The 22,186-nt window shown below is 32.4% G+C and overlaps 1 long non-coding RNA gene across 1 annotated transcript; it reads right to left on the bottom strand.

Moving 5' to 3' along the window:
• Window positions 1-421: 421 nt before the first annotated feature.
• Window positions 422-3,715, bottom strand: LOC141663957 (uncharacterized). Its single transcript, XR_012551757.1, has 2 exons — window positions 3,534-3,715; window positions 422-676 (listed from the first exon to the last, which is right to left on the bottom strand). It is a non-coding gene; the product is annotated as an uncharacterized LOC141663957 (long non-coding RNA).
• Window positions 3,716-22,186: the final 18,471 nt, after the last annotated feature.

Genomic DNA, 22,186 nt, shown 5'->3' with positions numbered 1-22,186 from the left:
AGGGTAAAAATGTAAAGAAAAATTTTAACAACTACATATTTACATATTATGATATATATGGAGAGAGACGGGAACGGGTAACCATTTTCGTGGATAACCGAGTAACTATAATAATTACCGTTGGATCAGTTTGTTTTCAATGATCCAGATTAATGTATACTATATGACATCTAACGCCATGTTTGTTAGACTGACGTGACATTAATAACTGCTTTTGATATCATTTTTTTTCATATTTTTATTATTAAACATGAAAAATAAAAATTAAGTTGTAACACCCCCAAATCCGGGGTCGGGGATCCGGGTTGTCACGAGTTTCATTTCCCTTAATAACACCCAATCTTAATAAATAATCAACTACTCTGTACTGTGACCCCACCATAAACACACACACCACAAGTTATAGTCTCAGAGATGAATATCCAAAAATAATCACAAGTCGTTTTATTCCACAATTAAATTCCAATACACCTTAAAAGGGTATCTGAATAAATTTACATTTCTTTGCCATTATTATAATTCATAAATATACATAAATCTGGTACGTCAAAAGTTGAAAGCCTAGCCTATTGGTAGTTCCTACCTCAGCTACAGCGACATCAACGCCTATAGGAAACTGCGGAACGTTTCCTATCCGCTCGCGAATTGGGAGCTTGGTCTTGTTCATCTTGTCTATCTGATGTTGTGTGATGAAAGAAGAAAGTAAGGGTGAGCAACAAGCTCACCGAAATAATATGTATAATAATTAACAATATATGAGCATTCTCATAGTACTCATGAAAGTCTTGATCAAAAGAAATGAACCAAATTTGATATCTTAATGCGATGAGGTCGCAAAATATTCAGTATATATACATATATACTTTTCAAAATCTTGGAAGTTCTCTTCCATGCATAATACACACAGAGTTCCAGTGTATAATTGTATAAAAATATCGTTGCAAGGTGAACTCATATATCTAACCTTGTCTCAACGTTTTTCTAGAAACCTTTGTCATTCATAAGACAATCATTAACTAGATATAAGTTTAAAAGATGAAGTTACAAGATACTCCAATATACTTATATCTTTTCCGAATACTACTTGAACTACCACCGTTCAATGTATAAATAGTTCATCCCATAGATTAAGCTACAAGACAAAACTTGTATAGAATCAATCTTTAAAATATCATCAAAATAAAATGAAGTCATGAGATACTTCATTTGATGCAAACATCATTTTGAAAACTTGACCCTGCCAACACTCAACAATCGCCCAACCGTAGCCTTTCTATCGAAGTGCTCTGGGTAGTGTTGCAGAATTATCCAATTGGATGTTGAACTCATTACGGGAGTTTGCCGCGCCAGGAAGACCACTTACGATGATCAATCGTAGTAGTGCAACCCCATCATTTTCTACATGTAGAGGAGAACCTGTCGAATTTACTTGTCAACCGAACACTGGACTCCTAGGGAATGTACCGTCTTGCGGAACTTCCAGGCCATTTGGGCCAATATAATAAGGTTGGGCTGGCGCCACTCGACCACTTACGCCACTCCTAGTTCAGATGAAATCCATGACTCTGAAACGTAAAGCTCGTCCCCATTTTCCCCAAGTAGAAACTTGTTGATACGGCTCCACCAAGAAGTCGTATCTAGTTGGAAAGGAAAACTCACCGATATTTCCCAGGCGATGCCTGTTAGTGGATTAACTTGTTCCAAGAATTTTACTTCCCGAGTATTGGGTAAGTAATCAAAAACTTTTTTATCAAAATAGCAACCTTGTTGCGAATATAAAACACACCACAGAGCCGGATCCCTCATGTTTTGAGCGAGTATTTAAATCTCCTTCGAAAGGAGGATCTTAAATATAAAAATGAGTTTTGGGATCCGCCCTAACCTTTAAAAATCATTTTGAAGACTCGAAAATATTTTTAAGAATGTTTGGAGTAATGCTGATTTAATAAAATAAATCAGTCCCAATATATTAGAAAATATCTGAATATTATTATTTAAATAATATTCCCATAAAGAATAATCTTTATAAAAATAATTGAAGTAGAAGTTTGAAAACTCATACTTGAAATTAATAATAAATAACCAAAGATATACTTATACGAAAGTACGATCTTTATTTGAATAATCGAAAATAAGTTTGATTATCGAAACATTATTGTTTAATAAAATAAAGAATATTATTTAATAAAATAAGCGGAGTCATAAGTCCTTGAATGAGTATTCAAAACAATATTCATTAAATAAAATAAGCGGAGTCATAAGTCCTCGAATGAATATTCAAAATAATATTCATTAAGTGAAATAAAGTTATCGAATAAACCTTATTCGAATAATAGTTTTGAAAACTATTTATATATATATAAATATATATATATATATATATAATATACTCGGGAACATCGTCTCCCGGTTTAGAAAATATGTTCACCTTTGGATCCCCTATACTAAGGGTATACGCAACTACTGTTTATATCTAGCATAGGTATTATGCAACTTATAAGCAATTGAATCAACAATTAGATATCAAGATTATGAAACAGACATGCATATATACCATATCAGCATGCTCCAATATATCGCAAAATTTGCTAATAACAATCATGCACTTATCACAAGATAATGCATATACATATATTTACATCACAACAACAGTATAACGGGTAGAAAACTTGCATGAGTGCTCTGGGGTAGACTTAAGCTTAGAGTGGGTCCAATAACCTATGAACAACAACATAAGTCGGAATTAAACCCCGGTCGCTTAAGAAACTAGACTTTAACCATTTAGAGTCCTAACGTTCGCTTTCGCGCTTAACGATTTACTTAAGTCGCTCGAGTACCCTCGGCTCCACCATTTTTAATAAATTAACCATTAAGGGTTTTAAGGCGATTCTTTCACGAGTGCCTTACCAACTGCATAATACACTTTACATAAATTATTCGTACTCCGATTAGTCCTTTAAGGTCCTTAACCAAGGTTTCAAAGTAAGGCGAGGGGTAATGGTTTGGTCGCGAAACGCCGTTACTTAAAACGGTCGTTTCTCCTAAACCGTACATCGGAATCAAACGAACTACATATCAAAACGAAGCTCGTAACATGAACTATCTAATCATGGCAAAGTTACAGATTGGTCAGTGAGTTATCTGGTCCGAGGTTCATGTACAACAGTCTAAGGAAAATGGGCATTACGACGGCTATGTTTACGAGTTTTCCAAGTTTCTCACTACACCAAAACCTCACCAAACAACCCACAATCATTAACACATAAAAACATCAACTAAATAATACTATATCAGTCCTTATTCTTCATATTCTTCACCTCAACCAACCACAATCAAGTTCTATTAACTATAACAAGATTCATTCACCAAATCACTCCAAATTCAAATCAAACTACTAATAATCAAAGATCATGCTTCTCATTTAGAAACTCAACCTTCAAACTCACTAATAATCAAAGAAATCAAGAACACAAAGTTAGGATTTGAAGTTTCTAAAAGTCCGATTGAAAGAACTGTAAAAAAGAGGGTCTTACCATGCTAATTTGGACGAGACTTGTGAACAAGAGTTGTAGGCCATCTCAATACCTTTCCAACAAGCTATAGAACACAACATTTGAGTGAGTATTGAAGGAGATATGGCAGTTTAAAGTTGCTGGGTTTGTTTTGGCCGAGAGCTTTTGCTCTTGGAAGCAAAAGTCAACTTCTAATTTTTGTGTTTTATGATATTTGCTTGGTTGCTTCTCCTTTTTGCCTTGGAAAATGTTTTAGCTTTTTACCATGGTAAATTTTACATGGCTCAAAATCAACCAACAAAACAAAACCCCTTGTCATTCTTATGTCATCTTGCTTGTGTCATCTATTTACCACATGTCTTTGTCTTGTGGTTTGATGATGTCATAATACCTTGTATTCTTGTACAAGCTTATGTCTTGGTTGCGTATTTGTTTTACGGTTCGCTTAACTTTCGTTCTCGATACCCGTTTGAGGGATCATATCCGGGATCTCATTATTTGAGCTTCCCTAAATCTTTCCTAATATTTTATAATCCTTTAATGATCCTCATTTATAATCCTTGAATTAAAATTCTTTCAATCATGTTACCTTATACTCAATTCTATCGGTATCTGGTGGATTTTCGGGAAAAATCAAAGTGTTCGAATTCGAATTCTGACGACCTTTGCATACATTCATTTACTTTATGGAATACTAATACGATCTTAGAATTTCCATAACTGTACTCCTATATAGCGTGGTCTGATAATTTTTCTTAATCAGCATAGTCAGCAAAAGTTACTATTCATCAAGGTTTCAAAAATTCCAAAAATTGGGGTTATTACATAAGTACTCAACATCGAGCGTAAAAAAATACCGAACATAAAAAATTAAATTATTAAACATATAAATTAAATTACATAACACAAAAAGATTCAATTCAAAAAATAGTTATAAAAAACACAAAAAATGAAAAAAAAAAAAGAAATATTAGTTGGACCAGGACACATGAAAAATAATACAGAAGTCACGAAATTAAGTTAGAGCATCTCTAAGATGGTGTTGGCTATAATTGGTTAGCTAAACCGGAACTGTAAGACAATATGTAAAATTTGTTGAATCTGTAAGACATTGTACTTCGATGATATTGGCTATATTGGTTAACTATATTTTAAAAATAGTAAGTTTTTAAAATTTTATGTTGTTATAAATAGAATATATTACTTCAATATGGTAATAAATGATTAAATTTTTTTTTACATATTTCTTACAGGTTTGTAGTGGTTCAACAAATATAGCCAACATCAAGAGGTTAACTATATTTATAGACAAGGGTAATGTACCATTGGAGATGAATTTTTTTTACATGATCTCTATATTTTTTGCATGTCGAATATTGAGAAAATATTGTGTATAATTGAATGGTGTTAGATATAATCGATGATATCTGGACAAGAAACTATCAGAAGTTCATATCAAGACTTATATCAGTATTTACTGAAGAGTAACGTCATCAGTACTTATATCAGTACTTGATGTTCAGCAAATGATGTCATCAGGATTTGTCACTTCAATCGATATTCAAGGAGGAAAAGGAAAGCAGGAATTCAAGGCGGTGAAGGACTTTATCTCAGAAGCAATCATACATTGATAAGCTTTCTTATTGTAATAGAATATGATTCATTGCTTGATTGTGTAGTTGTGCTCTATATAAAGCACATATTAGGTTCATGCTATAAGCATTGCGAACATTGTTATATCATTCGCATAACCTAGAAACTCTCAAGGATATTTGTTCATCCTTTCGAGAGAGTACGTTTGTAATCAGTTTTTATCTGTTAATATTAAAACTGTTGATTATGTTGAAGCTTTGTCGAATTATTTGCATAAACTGTATTCACCCCCCTCTACAGTTGATTACGGACCTAACAATTGGTATCAGAGCTTGATGTTGACATACAAACAGTTTAAGATCCGAAAATCAATCTTTAATGGCAGACAAAAAAGCACCACAGAATCCCCAACCACCACCCCCAGCCACATCACAGATCAGTAGTAACATGAGTAGGTATGAAGCCATCAAGGTGCCAATCCTGAAGATACATGAATATCCAATCGGGAAAGTCAGGATGGCTATGTGCTTGGAAGCCACGGATCCAGAATATCTAAGCAGGATTTATGATGGTCCTCATAAACCAATGAAGGTAGATGTTTCTATTGCAGGAAAACCAGAAAAGATGGTTGACAAAGACATGAAGGACTATTCTCCTGAAGATCTTTCATCTATTATGAAGGATGCAAAAGTCAGGCACATCTTACACAACAGTCTTGATAGTGTTATGTACAATAGGGTTATTGGATGTAAGATATCAAAAGAGATATGGGATGCTTTAGAAGTAAAGTGTCAAGGCACAACTGCTATCAAGAAGAACATGAGGACAATGCTTACTCAAGAATATGAGCACTTTGACTCAAGAGATAATGAGTCCTTAACTGAGATCTATGACAGATTTCAGAAGCTTCAGAATGACTTGTCTCTTGTCAATAAGGAGTATGATTTAGAGGACTCAAACTTGAAATTCCTACTTACTCTCCCTGAAAGTGGGACTTTAAGGTCACATCAATAAGGGATAACTATCAACTTAATGACACACCTCTAGATGAGATCTTTGGTATACTGAAAACTTATGAACTAGAGATGGAGCAAAGGAGTAAGAGGAAAGGATCTAAGCCTAGACCAGTAGCACTTAAAGTTGAAGAGAAACCAAAGGAGAAAACTATGAGAAAAGGTCACTCCAAAGGAAAAGCTATGATTGCGAAGTCAGATACTGAATCATCAAACTCTGATGATGACTCAAATACTAATATTGAATCAGATATTGATAGTGATCATGACAACAATGAAGATATGAATCAAATGGTTGCTCTATTGGTTAAAGGCTTCAAGAAGATGGTCTACAAGAACTTCAAGAAAGGGAGAAGATTTTCCAGAAAAGGTTCCAGTTCCTCAAACTCTGATAAGAGGAATAACAGAAGAAGTACTCATTGGAAGGAATTAAAATCTGGAAAACTTGACAAGTCAAAGGAAAGATGCTACAATTGTGATGGAATTGGACATTTTGCAGCTGACTGCAGAAAACCCAAAGCTGAGAAGAAACAAGCGTTGATCTCACAGAAGAAAAACCGGAATGATTCATCAGAATCAGATGATGAGGTCAATTATGCACTCATGGAAAATGCTGATACTGAGGTTGACAATGCTGAATTAAAGGTACCTCATACTAATCTTGCTTTTGATACTGATGATATCTATTAATTAAGATTGTTTCTTAAATATCTGCATGTTAGTTATAGGGATCAAACCTTAGAGAATAATAGAATCAAGAGTGAAAACTCTGAGTTAAAGAAAAGGAATGATCACCTATAAATTGAGTTGTTTTCCATGCTAGAAACTGAAAAAGAAAGAGATAATGTTGTTTATGTTAAAGAAACATTGTTAGAAAAACATGCTTATCTAGAAAAGGAGTTAGCTAAAGAAAGAGAGGTTATTAAACTTTGGACTAACTCAGGAAACACAACTCAGGAAATTTTAGAGAATGGCTGTTGGGGACCAGGATTAGGATATGCTAATAGATCTAATTCTGATAGAAAATTGAAAAAGAAACTGAGAAAAATAAACCAGTAAGTACTGATACTAAGGTCAAACTGAACAAGGCTCAGTTGAAGACCATTAATTTTAGTCCAAGTGCTAATACTATTAAATCAATTAATGAGGTAGCTTAAACCTCATCACCTAGATCAAACTTAATTATTGATAAGAGTGAACAGGTTCACACAAAATCAGTAAATATTGGTTTAATGACTCAGAAACAGCTTAAGCAAAAGCTGAAGGATTTACACATGAAAGACAAGAAAAAAAGGCCTAGGAAAAATAGAAATGGCAAGGTAGGTATTAATAAGAATGGTAATTATGTAGCTCCTCCCAATGCACCTAGAAATGCTTGTTTGAACTGTGGTAGTACTAATAATCTTGCTAATTCTTGCAGGAAGAATAAAGAGATAAATATCGTTCCCCCCAAATCAGAGTTTAAGAAAAGAATAATTAGATATAAACCACAAAGTCCTTGTTTTCATCGTGGTAGTGTATAGCACTCTATTTATACATGTAAAGAGTATCACAATTTGTATTATGATTATTATAAACTGAAACCCTCTTTAAATAAAGCAAAATCTGTTTCTGCATGTGTAAATACTGATAGGAAGGATGTTAACATAAAATTTGATAAGAAGTCTTTTGCTACATATGTTAACAAACTTAAAAAGGCCAAATGATCCAAGAAAGTATGGGTCCTTAAAAACACTAACTGATTTCAAATACTGATTGCAGGGTAAAAGGAGGAATACTCTAGTCTTGGACAATGGATGCTCAGGACACATGACTGGTTATAAATCCCTGCTATCAGAATTTGAGGAGAAAGCCGGCCCAAGTGTTTCTTAAGAAGATAGAAACTTAGGAAAAATCTTGGGATATAGCAAAATAAAAATTGGAAATATCATCATTGAGAATGTAGCTCTGGTTGCAGGACTCAAGCATAATCTGATCAGTGTGAGTCAAATCTGTGACAGAGGTTACCATGTGAATTTCTATGAGGAGCATTGTGAAATTGTCAGTAAGACTAATGGCACGATTGCAATGACTGGTGTAAGACATGGTAGTTTATATGAACCCAGGGTCTCCACAAATACTGATGAAACAGAAGTTCGTCTACTTAGTGGAGCATCTGTGGAAGACAGTTGGAACTGGCATTAAAGACTTTCTCACCTCAATTTCAACAATATTAATAAACTTGTGAGAAAAGATCTTGTGAGAGTATTGCCCAATGCAGTGTTTACTCCTGATAGCTTATGTGACTCATGCCAGAAAGCGAAGCAAAAAAATATCTTTCAAGAGTAAAACTGAATCCTCCATTCTTGAACCATATCATCTACTTCATATTGATCTCTTTGGTCCAGTAAATGTTATGTCAATTGCCAATAATAGGTATGCACTCGTAATTGTTGATGAATAAATAAGATACACATGGGTGTATTTTCTGCACACAAAGGATGAATCCCCATCCATTCTTATGGATCATGTAAGAGAGCTGGAAAAAGGATCAACATACAAAGTGAAGATCATTAGAAGTGATGATAGAACTGAATTCAAGAACAGCTCTAAATGCGTTTTTAAAACTCAAGGGGATAAAACAAGAGTTTTCTGCTCCTAGAACTCCACAACAAAATGGAGTTATTTAAAGAAAGAATAGAACTCTCATAGAAGCTGCAAGAACCATGTTAGAGGAAGCAAGATTGCCTACCTACTTCTCGGCTGAGGCTGTGCAAACTGCTTGCTTTACACAAAATGCAACATTGATCAACATGCATGGAAAAATGCCATTTGAGATGGTAAAAGGAAAGAAGCCAAATTTGAAGTACTTTCACATTTTTGGTTGTAAGTGTTTTGTTCTCAAAACTTATCTGGAGCAGCTGACCAAGTTTGATCTAAAGCTAAAGAAGGTATTTTTGTGGGATATCCATTGTCTACAAAAGCGTTCAAAGTTTATAATATGAGAACAAGAACAGTCATGGAATCAATATATGTATCGTTTGATGACAAGAAGATAACAGGTCTAGAAGATGCAGATGACCATGACAAATTGAGATTTGAAATGAAGTACCATAAGCTAAACTTTTAAATCCTGATCCTGATATAGTAATCCTGATATCATTCAAGGCTCTGATGATCCACATGACAGTGGAAATTCTTCTAACACTGAAGCATATGTTGAGGGGGAGCAACATGATCCAAATCCAGAGACTTCTTCAAGTGATTCAACTCAAGAGACATCAGTAGATAGATCATCATACCCTCATTCCTCAAACTCTGATGAGTCAAATACTGATAACAATGGGAACATTGATTCAGGGGGAGCATTAGGAAATGATAATAGTACTAGTCAAAGAAATAACAGAGAGTTCATGGATCAAGAGGAGGTTCTTCTTCGAAAAGACAACTTCCATCTGCAAGAAAATGGTCTAAGTCACACACACCTGACTTAATCGTTGGAAACCCTGATAGTTGTGTAAGAACCATAAAAGCCACTCAAAATGAATGTCTCTACCATTCTTTTCTATCTCAAACTGAACCCAAGAAGGTGGAAGAAGCTCTTCAAGATGCTGACTGGGTTACAACAATGCAAGAGGATCTTAATGAATTTGAAAGGAACAAAGTCTGGACTCTTGTGCCAAGACCAAAGAACAGATTTGTAGTTGGCACAAAGTGGGTGTTCAGAAACAAAACTGTAATATATAATAGATGATGTCAAAGATTACTGGAGCTAATAATATCATCAACATCTATGATCTGAGTATATCAGAAGATCAGAAGAGTTGAAGGCAGCAGGCAAGAGCAGAATATCAAAGGATGGAAGATTTCTGAATATAAAAGCCGGCTCTTTATCAAGATACAGGATAGGGATGTTACCTAGTTATCCTAAGCCAGATTTGCTAAAAATAATAGAGGCTCTAACTGACACCCCCATCCTAGAAGAATTGGAAATACTTGTGCAAATTAAGAATATAATTGAGAAAGAATCAGACAGCTCAGACTTTATTTAATTATTGTAAACTGTCAAATATTCATTGTACAAGTGTTGTATCAGCTTTTGTATTGTTTTATTTTCATTCTTTAACTTGGGGTTAGTCTTGTTAACATGCATGAATTTGTGATAAGCAATCTTCTCACAAATTGGGGGAGATTGTTGTGCAAGACATGCATGTATCATAACAAGACTAAGTCATATTGACAACCCTAAGATTAGTTGTATTGTAATCTTAATCTGTAATTTATACTTGTAACACTTAATGTCTGTAAAATATAAATGGAGCATACTGGAGCATTTTTCTCTAAACAGTGTCAAGCCTAAGAATTCTATTTGGAAGAAGATCAAGAAGATCATGCCTCAGAAGAATTATTAAGAAGCTTGGAGTTGAATAATTCTGTTTGGTGAAAAACATTCTAAGTCAAGATCTCTACAAGTCACGGAATTAGTGTTATAGAGAAGTCATTCGAGAACTCAGAAAGACCTATCGAGAACTCAGGAATTGTCTATCGAGAACTCAGGAAATGCTGTTGGAGATATCGACAAGTGTACATTCATTAGAGAACTCTGAGTTATCAATAAGCCAAAATCCATTAGGAAATGCTGTTGGAGATATCGACAAGTGTACATTCATTAGAGAACTCTGAGTTATCGATAAACCAAAATTCACTAGAGAACTTAGAGTTGTCGATAGGTCAAGTCAACAATGAAGTTTCAGAGATATCGACAAGCCAACATGCCTATCGAGATGTCAAGTTCTCTACAGCTTAATTGGAGATCTCGAAGTGAAGAAATTTCTCTAAGTACAAAATTGCAGAACAGTTTAATATCCAAGGTTGCAAATCAACAAACAATTCACTAGCTGGATTGACAAGTCTACAAAAAGCAGCTTGAGAGATGTGCAAGATCAATGACAAAGATTAACTGACAGAGGAGATTAAAGTAATCACGGGATGCTAAAGATATGCTAAGCCATAAATGGAAGATTTGCTTTTCTATAAATAGAAATGACAAGTGACAGTTTAGAAAAGCCAATAGCATGTTTATTATCCACTGTGTAAACCAGCAGTTAACTGAGTTATAAAGTTAACACTGGTCCTCTAGTTAAGAAGTACAAAAATAATCAAGATAGAAAACCTAGTATTCTCTCTCAAGAAAGAAGCTAAGTTCTAAAACAAGAACTTAGAGATTTTGTAGCAAAACACTGTTTGATTTTTAATATAAAATTAAGTGAGTTTTGAAGATCTTTGTTCTACATATTTGCATTGTTATTTATGTTTAACATCTACTCCCCAAAATTATTGATAACAATCAACTGCTAAACTCAGAGCAAAACCAAAAAGTAAACATTTAAGCTAAAACACATTCACCCCCCCCCCTCTGTGTTATATTCATATCTAACAAAAACTGACAGTGAGGGCATTGTTACAAGAAATAAAGCAAGACCGGTTGCAAAGGGTTGTTCACAGCAAGAAGACATTGATTATGATGAGACTTTTGCTCCATTTGCAAGGCTTGAGGCAATAAGAAATTTTCTAGCCTATGCTGCTCACAAGAAGTTTAAAGTGTTCCAAATGGATGTAAATAGTGCATTTCTAAATGGATAACTTGAAGAGAAAGTTTATGTTGAACAGCCTACAGGGTTCATTGATCCAAATTATCCAGATCATGTCTACTTACTGGATTAAGCACTATATGGATTGAAGCAAGCTCTAAGGGCCTGGTATGAAACACTTGATCTATTTTTGTTATAAAGTGGTTTCACAAGAGGTACAATTGACAAAACTCTCTTTTATAAATACCATGGCAAGGAATTGTTATTAGTACAGATATATGTTGATGATATCATTTTTGGATATACTAATGATAAACTCTGTGAGAGATTTGCAAAGCTAATACAGTCTGGGTATCAAATGAGTATGATGGGAGAATTGAGTTATTTTTCGGGGTTACAAGTAAAACAGACTGATGAAGGGATCTTCATAAATCAATCCAAATACACCAGAAATTTGCTCATACGATTTGGAATGCAGGACTGCTCAGCTGCATCAACTCTCATGGTCACTGCAACCAAGTTAGATTTAAATACTGGTTCTTCAGTAGATATAACTAACTACAGAGGTATGATTGGCTCACTCCTATATTTGACTACTAGTAGACCTGATATCATGTATGCTACCTGTCTCTGTGCAAGGTTCCAAGTCGATCCAAGGGAACCTCATATGTTAGTTGTGAAAAGAATTTTTAAATATCTCAAAGGCACCATGAATCTGGGATTATGGTATCCTAGAGATTCAGACTTTAAGCTTACTGGATATTCAGATGATGATTTAGCAGATGCAAAATAGACAGGAAAAGCACTTCTGGAAGCTGCCAATTTCTTGGTGGCGGATTGGTTTCTTGGTATAGCAAGAAACAAAAGTCAATTTCCACATCAACTGTAGAAGCTGAATATATTGATGCAGGAAGTTGTTGTGCTCAAATTATATGGATGAAGAATCAGTTACTGGATTATGGGTTAGACTATTATGTTATTCCTATATATTGTGATAATCAAAGTGCTACTGCAATGACAGGAAATCCAGTGCAGCATTCAATGACTAAATATATCAGCATCATGTATCATTTCATAAGTGAGCATGTGGAAGCATGTACAGTGGAATTGGTCTTTGTTCCAACAGATCAGCAATTAGCAGAAATATTCACCAAGCCTCTCTGTGAAGCTATTTTCACAAGACTGGTGAATGAATTGGGAATGATATCAGGACAGTTCTCAAACTCTGATAATTAAGAAATAACTACTAATATTTGAAGCGTGGTATCTTATTATGTGTCAATACTTGTTAGATACTGATTATTGTGTTAAATTATGATGTCATAATAACATGCAATTAACTTCTATGAATCCTAGCTGATAGCTACATGTTAAACTACTGATTATGCGTATATGCTCTGATATTAGTTAAACTTGCTTTGACTAATAGATCCTGACAGTAGTTGTTAAATTCTGATATTTGTCAAACTAGTGTTGACTGATAAATCCTGATAGTCGTGATTAAATACTGATAATGGTCAAACCATGGTTGACTATTATGTTTTATTGATTATTTTGAATTTATTCGAAATAAATGTTTACTCGGTATTTTTAATTAACAGTGAGTTAATGAAACATCTTTTGCTTTCTTTGATTCCTTAACTGAATGAATGTTTCTTTTCTTGATTGTGTTTAATCTTCGAATAACTGTTCATATTCTAATTGGTACTGAATGCTGAATTTCCGAATTTTTTCAATAATGCATATATTCAACTAATCATTGTTTAAGTTGCATGTGTTTACTTCAGTACAGACTAAGCACATCATTACAGGAAGAAACTGATTTCACTGGAAAAATTTAAGAAAAGGTTTTAATTCTACACTGAGAAGAATTATGATCTTTGAGTGTACTTATCTATCCAAAATGTCTATTCAGGACATACTTTTGAAACTTTCTTTTTCTCTCCAAGAAAGTTGTCCACACTCAATCACAAAATCACATATCTTATATCTTAAATTTCTCCTTACAACTGAAATACTTGAATTCATTTCTCAAATATTGCCAAAAATCAAGTGACATAGTTCTTGAAATTATGATCACCACTCAGAAATAACATTTATTGGTAAGAGACTACATGCTGAGGTAGATCTTTATGACACCAACAGAAACACAGGGGTTTTATCAGTTTTTACTGAAGACCCTGTGAAAGCTTTCAATAACACATTCAAGTGTCGGTTATTTGCAAGAAGAACAAGGTTTGAGATCACGGTACATAACAGTAACCTGATTAAATCCTCTCCAATTCAAATGGAGGTTCCCATATTTGGTGAACAACAACTGTCACAACCACAGTGTTAAGTGTGAGTTCAATTATGACTTCAGATTCACAAGGTATAAATATTGTCTTTACTTTATCAACATTTATTCTAAATACTGATTTGGTATTGTCAGCATTTATTTTTCATGTTATAAATCCCGTTGGTATGATTATTTCTAGACCTTATTTAAGGACTACATCTAGTTGTATGACCACAGATCACCCTTCTTTAGCAACCTCTTATTTATGTACGACAAATTATCTGAGCTTTTATGTGAGTTATGTGAAAAGATTTAGAGGAAAACATAATTAAAGAGAGGCAGGATCCTTCGTGGAAAAAGGAGAGGTAGATGAGAGATAGGATTTAGTAATCCTTGTGAGAAAACTCTGACTATTAAAAGTCATGAGATGTGTGGTGTGAGAAATAGTGAGACTACTTTAAAAGAATAGAGAGATTAAGTGTTATTGTTATATTTTTGTAGGTACACGGAGTACTAAAGAAACAGATGTTGAACAACAGTCTGTTAACCCTTGAAGAAACTTTGATGTACCAAGTGTTATTAATCTCCCTGCAGGTCTAAGTACTGATACTTTCTTGCAGTCCATTCAATCTACTATTCCACCACATGTAGCAATCCCTGTTTTTGCTGAAAACAGTCCATTCACTTTACTATTCCACCACCAGAAGTAATCCCTGTTGTTGTTGAAGATGTAGTAGCACAACAGTCCATTCATAAAGTTTCATCCATTTCAGGGTCACCACAGCACGCTACAGGAACTGAGATTTTGGAAGTAAATTTAGAAGCTCCACTTCATTTATCTACAATTCTTGAAGATGTAGAGTTTACTGTTGTTGGTATTGAAGCTTCTGAAGCTACTGGATCACATACTACACTAATTTATGAGTCTATCTTAAATGGTAAAGCTGGTGAGAAAGTTCAACAGATAGTTCAAAATCTAGTTACAAAGGGGGAATCTAATGATGATGAAGAAGCTAATATTTCTAATGTTCTTATAGATCCTGAAGATGATCTTTTCTTCCACGAAGATATGCTTACAGATGTAAGGCAACAAAAACTGAAAGAGTTAGATGTCAAGAAGAAACATGATTATTTTGAAGCTATCTAAAATGTTAAATGGAAAGATGATACATATCCTATTTCCGGAACAAATGTTGTTGAGCATCTGGAAACAGCTGAACGGAGAATTCAAAATCCTGATATGCTGACTCATCTGAAAGCATCAACTCTGGTTGTCAGATCCTTACATACAGCTCAAGAAGCAACTACTTCTCAAATTAATCAGATCAAAGAATCATTGATTGCTTCAAGGCTGACTACACATCAGGAAATTCATAAACAAATTGCACCAATAACTTCCAGACAAACTACAATTGAAGCTAATCAAGCTAGATTGGAAGCTAAATAAGTTCAAATGTCTGATCAACTTACAGAGGTACAGAATTCAATGGAGCTGATTCTTTCTCTAATGCTTGGTGATGATACCAAAAGACGGAGAAATTTTTTAAATATAAATACAAATAACTGACATTGACAAATACTGATGATAAAAATCCTGATGGAGGTAATAAGGGGGGCAGAAGGATAGTGAAATGAGAAGAGGTTAAGAGCTGGTTGGAATTAGCGGTTCATTAAAAGCAATCACTAGATCTCAATCTAGACAAGGTGGAGAAAGTGAAAGAAGAAAAAGAAGAGTTAGTGAATTGACCGTGACTACAACATTTCAACAAACTTTACAAGTCACAATTGCTAATGAAGACCAGGGTATTCTGGAGTTAGAAGATGGTATAGAAGCAAGTCAATATCTTCAAACTCTGAAAGTAAAAGGAAGAAAGACAACTCTATTCAACAAGGATCCAAAGATTCAAACATTTGACTCTGAGGTGAGTAGAAGAATCTTTGAAAGAGAAAATCCTGGAGTTGATCTAGAACAACTAAGGCAAATGAAGGAAGACTTCAAGAATTCCATGAAGACAACAAATGTTGATATTGCTGTTATTTCTTAAGAACTTTATGAAGATGATCCTTCTAACAGACCAACCAAGGGTATAGTCATAAGGGAGGAAAGTCAGGCAGATGCTGAAAGGTGTTTCAGATTTCAAGCTATCTTAAATGCTGACAGGAAGCATAAAGGGAAAGAGAAGATAGGAGAGAAGTCAAAGCTTTCAAAGCCTAAAGCCAAAGTTGTTGCAAAGAAGAAATCAGTAGCTACAACAACTAAATCACAAATACTGATAGATCCAATCTATACATTTGCTAAATCTTTTGATACTGATAAAATTGCTGAAGAAGAATAAATCAGCCAAGCTCACCAAAGAAGGAAGATTTATGGAGCTGACTGGGCTAAAAAATTGAAATTATCCTCTGACATTGCTCAAGTTAAAGAAGAAGTTGTTATTCAACCAATCACAACCACCTCATGTTGTTTCTCAAACCCAATTCAAGATGATTTATCAAATCCTAATTTTGAAAATATAGTCTCTGATAAGCCAGAACTTACTTTTGAAGAGAAGAAGAAGCTACTATGGAAAAGTAAGAAATCAACACCTAGAAGAGATTCTTTTGAAACATTAAAGAAGATTTACAGTGGAAGTTCTCACTCTAGAAGACCTGGAATCACAAGTGGTCTTGGAAGATTAAATGATGATCTATCTGTAGGAGATACTTTGATTTTAAGAAAGTATTTTAATTTGACAGAAATTGGAGATAATGTGATACTTTAAGACTTACAGAAGATCATAGCAGTTCAAATTGATCTTGTTGGAGAGAAAATTGATTTATTCTGGAGTCTGGGAGAAACTTAAGGTTGACACAAGAACAGTTAAGAGATAAACCATGGCAGGAATTGGAATTTATTGCCACAATTCTTAAGGTAACTAATTCCGTAATTGCCAAATGGTCTGCATTCATAAAGAACCTGATACAGTTAAAGTAGAAAGGAATGTCTTACAAATCTAACTATATTCGAAAGTACATTGATCAAACTGAATATGTTGTTGATATGCCTATTGGAGGAGCCAAGATAGAAATTAGTCTATGGACTAATGTTTTAACTTTTAATCTTGATGGAAATAAAATTGGATTTCTGGAGCTCGATGATCTATCTCATGGAAATTCAAAGTTACATAATCTCAGGCCTACCATCTATCAGAATGATGAATAAACATATGAACTGAGAAAACATAAACAGAGGATGCAATGGTATTTGGATGTAAAAGAAGAAAATCTGTTGAGGAAGTTTCTTGAAGATTTTCCAGATTGTGTTAGAGTTCAGAATGAAGAGTAAACTCTGATATTCACTGACGTAAGAAAGAATATGCTTACTTGGTTTCTGCATTTAGATAGTTTTGACATCATCAATTGGAACTTGTACATATTTCCATAATGCACAAGTTGGGGGAAATTGTTAGATATAATTGATGATATTTGGACAAGAAACTATCAGAAATTCATATCAGGACTTATATCATTATTTACTGAAGAATGACGCCATCAGTACTTGATGATCAGCAAATGATGTCATCAGGATTTGTCACTTCAGTATATATTCAAGGAGGAAAAGGAAAATAGGAATTTAAGGCGGTGAATGACTTTATCTCATAAGCAATCATACATGGATAAATTTCCTTATTGTAATAGAATGGGATTCCTTATTTGATTGTGTAGTTGTGCTCTATATAAAGCAAAGATTAGGTTCATGCTATAAGCATTGCGAACATTGTTATATCATTCGCATAACCTAACAGCTCTCAAGTATATTTGTTCATCCTTTCGAAAGGAGTACATTTGTAATCAGTTTTTATCTGTTAATATAAAAACTCTTGATTTTGTTGAAACTTTGTCGAATTATTTACATAAACTGTATTCACCCCACTCTACAGTTGATTACGGACCTAACAAATGGGTTGGAATGATTATATATTTTTTTAATTTTATCCTATTATATTAGTGTATTAATATTATTATGTTTATTTTTTTTATTTGTTTAAGCTATATTTATTTTTTATTTAAATTAATAAATATGGCCTGAAATATGTGTCGGTGTTTCAAAAACCCAAAATATCCACTAAACATTACATTTTCAGTGGTACCATATAGTCCTAGATATCATATCAAATAATTTTATCTCACCAACATTTTCCGACGTTAAAAATCAAAGTAAATTAAAAGTTTGTTTTAAATCAGTTTTTGTAAATTATAAATTATTATATAATATCATCTTAAAAATTTTTAAAATAAAGAATTTAAAATACATGATTAAATGATTTTAAAATATGTGAACAAAAATACTTGATAAATATTGTTGCTCATATTACATAAATATTTTATATTATCTTTTTAAATTTTTTATTCCTTTATTCAAATATTATATTAATTTTTGATTTTTTTAAAAAGAATAATTATATCCTATAAGTTATTAATTACCAAATAATTTTGACAACTTATAAATAATTTATAAGTAAAATTATTCAAACATCTAAATAATTACGATTATGATACTTTTTAACTTAAGTCGTAAGTTATATTTTTTAAGAAATCTGAAACGACCCTGTATATTTTGTAACTCAAATCATCACAATTAAGCAAATTAAGTAATTTTACTACTTTTAAATTTAAATACACTAACTTGCAAATATTCATTTGACCCCCGAAAAAAACAAATTAATATAAGAGTTAAATATCAAATTGGCCACTAAATAAACTTGCATATTTCAAATTCACCACTGACAAATTCGCCGTCTCATTTAAAACAATTCAAAAGGCATAAATATCATTTAAAATACTTTAAAAAGCATAAACAATTTACAAATGATGGACGTACTTTTAAAGAAGGCATTAGGTGTCTTTGGGATGATGATTCAGTTATGAATTTGGTTAATTTGTCTGCAAGTCTTCATAGAATAAATGTTTATGTCGATCATTTGTCTAATAATGAGGACAGAGTGGTGATGCACGAGAATTATGCAATTTAAAGTGTTTTAAATGAGATGTCGAATTTGTCGGTGGTGAATTTGAGATATGCAAGTTTATTTAATGTCCAATTTGATATTTAACCCATTAATATAATAATTTGCTGTTGGGCGAAGACAAACGCGGCCTTAACTCTGACACCAGTTGTATAAGAAAGGTGTTGAAGCCCTAAAAAGTGTATAGGGGAATAGAAAACAAAAACTCAGAAACAAAAACAAATGAGGCCGCGGAGAGATGGGATGTTTCTAAGGGTGGTTGCCCCTCTCCGTAAATGATCATTCTTGATCATCCTTTTAGCCTGTGATTTCTATCTTCCTAATCAACAACCCTTGTGTATGTATATATGTATGTATATATATGTCTGTGGTGTATATCAGCAAGAAGAAACATGAAGAAAATGCCAATAATAATAATAATACTAGTAATAATGATGACGATGATGAGGTGGAGTTGTAAATAATGAGAGGCTATGATGATAATAAGTTTGTTAGTGTTTCTGAGTTTTGTTGGGGCAGGGAGTGTATGTGACCCGTATCTTGGCGGGGCAACCCGAAAGCTGGGGGTTGCAGCCATGGCGGTGGAACCCTCTCTGCCCAATGTTACAGATCTGAGCCTCACTTGATCTTTTTCATTTTCTACTAATTACTATTACACCCAACTTTTTTTTTTTATTTTAATAATGGTCTTTAGTTTCTTAAAAATTAGTGCATTTTTGGTAGTCTAATTTTACTGTGTTGTTGGGTTATTTAACTATATATTAATAGACATTTGTAGATCTTATTTAGTCCATACAATTACCAGGATCCAGTTGTGACTTTGGTGAAATTGCTTCACTGGTTGTTTTTATGTATTTGATTTCCCCTTTCATTATGCTTCTAGTTCCGGGTCTTAATTAAGTTCATTTAGAATCGGCACTCCCAAATTATAGTAATCAATTATTAAATCTCTTTGTCATCAGTTCAGAACTTGTAGCTATTTCTTTAAAAAACAATCAATTTGGAGATCATTACACGAAGACGATTCGTTCTACCGAACTGAACTAAGAGCGCTTTCTTATCAAGACCGTAAAGATACTTATTTGTCATCGCCAGAGCAGTACAATGCCTATAATAAGTCATCAATGTACATTATTAAGCTGTGCTGCAGCTAATTCTAGTTAATAGAGTAATCAAACTTCATTTAAAATTTGGGATCAGGGGAGCTTGAATTTGCCCATCTCCTTTATTTTTTATTTTTTTTAAAAAAAATGCCCATATCCTTTATTAAAACTGAGTTTTAACTGGCTTCATACCATAAAATATAGATAAAGGAAATTCGCTACCTAAAAGTATCTCTAACGAGTTAGATTTATTTTATAAAGGTGAGAATTGCTTTAACTATTGTCTTACTTTTAGGTCACTTCAACTATAGGGGTAAAATCATAGCTATTTAGAATTAATCTTATATATTTGTGATCCTCTTTCGACCCTCCATATCATTTCACTGTTCCTTTTTTTTTTTTTTTAATTTCCTCATGTATAACTCTTTTTTATCAAATAGAGATGTCTTTTTCATGTAGAAGTCTGTGTATTATTATTTTAATTTTCATGTAATGTGAATGGTGAAAATGTTTATACATTTATTTATATATTACCTTTTTTGTCATCTGCAACAACTTGTACATGTATATATTATAGTGTATTATAATAGAAAAAATTATATATATATATATGTTCATTATTATTATATTTTACGTATAGATGCACTATTTATATTTTTATATTTTTATTTTGAACATAAATACAAAAAGATATTATGTAATATTGATTGTAAAAATATTATTTTATTGTTAACTAAATTTTTAAAAATTCTAATATAAAAGATTTGTTTTAGTCATCATATATTTTATTTATATGTAGTAATTTTTGTTAATCATATTTTTTATTTTTTTTAAGTATATTATTATATTTTCAATCAATCTTAATAAATATTTAATTTTATTTTATAAAGTTTAAAGTATTGACATAAATATAAAAATGTTCTAATATTAGTATTAAATATATTTTATTAAATATTACTACCTCTACCCTCTGATTTCTTTACATTTTTTCCACATTTTTGACACGCATTTTAAGGCAACTATAAAGTATAGTTCCGGAATTTATTTTTAAATTTTTCTTTTCTTTTTTTTTTTATAAAAAATTGAACATTATATTTTGATTTAGAATATTTTTTTTTAAAAAAAAATATGCAATTATATTTAATAAAAACATTAAAGTGCGTGCAGAATCCCCGCCCCCGGTATAAAGAATTGAGGGGAACAGAGGGAGTATAATTATTTTTTTCAATAAAAATATATTTGAACTAAATAAAAATTAATATTTTGAATATAGCTAATGATTATAGCTAATATTCCTGAAGTAAAAATATTTACAAGTTCAGTAAAATTTTAGTTAAGAGCAACTTCAATAGAGTGCTATAGTTCATTCCTTATATTTAACTAGCATAAAAACCCGTGCAAGGCACGGGTTGTTTTCTAAAATTTGATCTTGAGTTATGAATTAATATCGTCATTTAAATCATTTAGAATTTTATCTGTTATAATTTTAATCTTTTCTTATAATAATTAGATAATATATTGTAAATGACACACATGCAGTACACGTGCCCGCACACACGTAAATTCAACTGAATTTATTAAATAATAGTTGGAATTTAATTGAATACATATAATTTAATCTTTCAATATCCTTTTAAAGTTCGTCAATATCAAATTAGAGTACAAAGATATGAAAATTTTATTTATTTAATATAGAATGTGTAAAACCGTTGTTAAAATTTTGTTAAATATATATTTCATAATTTTGAACTATCCTTCTAAGGTTCATCAATATTAAATTTGGTTATGCAAAAAGGAAACATTATTAATTTAATATAATTTTATTAATAATACCAATGTAAAATTATTTTATCTATTTGATCTACACAAGTATAACTATTGTTCAACATATGTGTAGAACTTAAGTTATATATTTGTTAAACACTTGTCTTAAATTGTTTAAAAAATAAATTATAAAATGTAATAAATATATTTTCGTTATAAATTATGTGTATTCAATATAATTTTAACTATTTTTTAAATAAACGATATTGAACCAAAGTTATATATGAGTTGGGAGGTGGATTTACACGTTAAGACTATTTGTACCGAATCTCATCTTGTATATATAA

Source organism: Apium graveolens, chromosome 6 (genome assembly GCF_009905375.1).
Source record: "Apium graveolens cultivar Ventura chromosome 6, ASM990537v1, whole genome shotgun sequence".
NCBI classification, from domain to species: Eukaryota; Viridiplantae; Streptophyta; class Magnoliopsida; order Apiales; family Apiaceae; genus Apium; species Apium graveolens.
The sequence above is the reverse complement of the archived record's forward strand: the minus strand, read 5'-3'. Positions and strand labels throughout refer to the sequence as shown.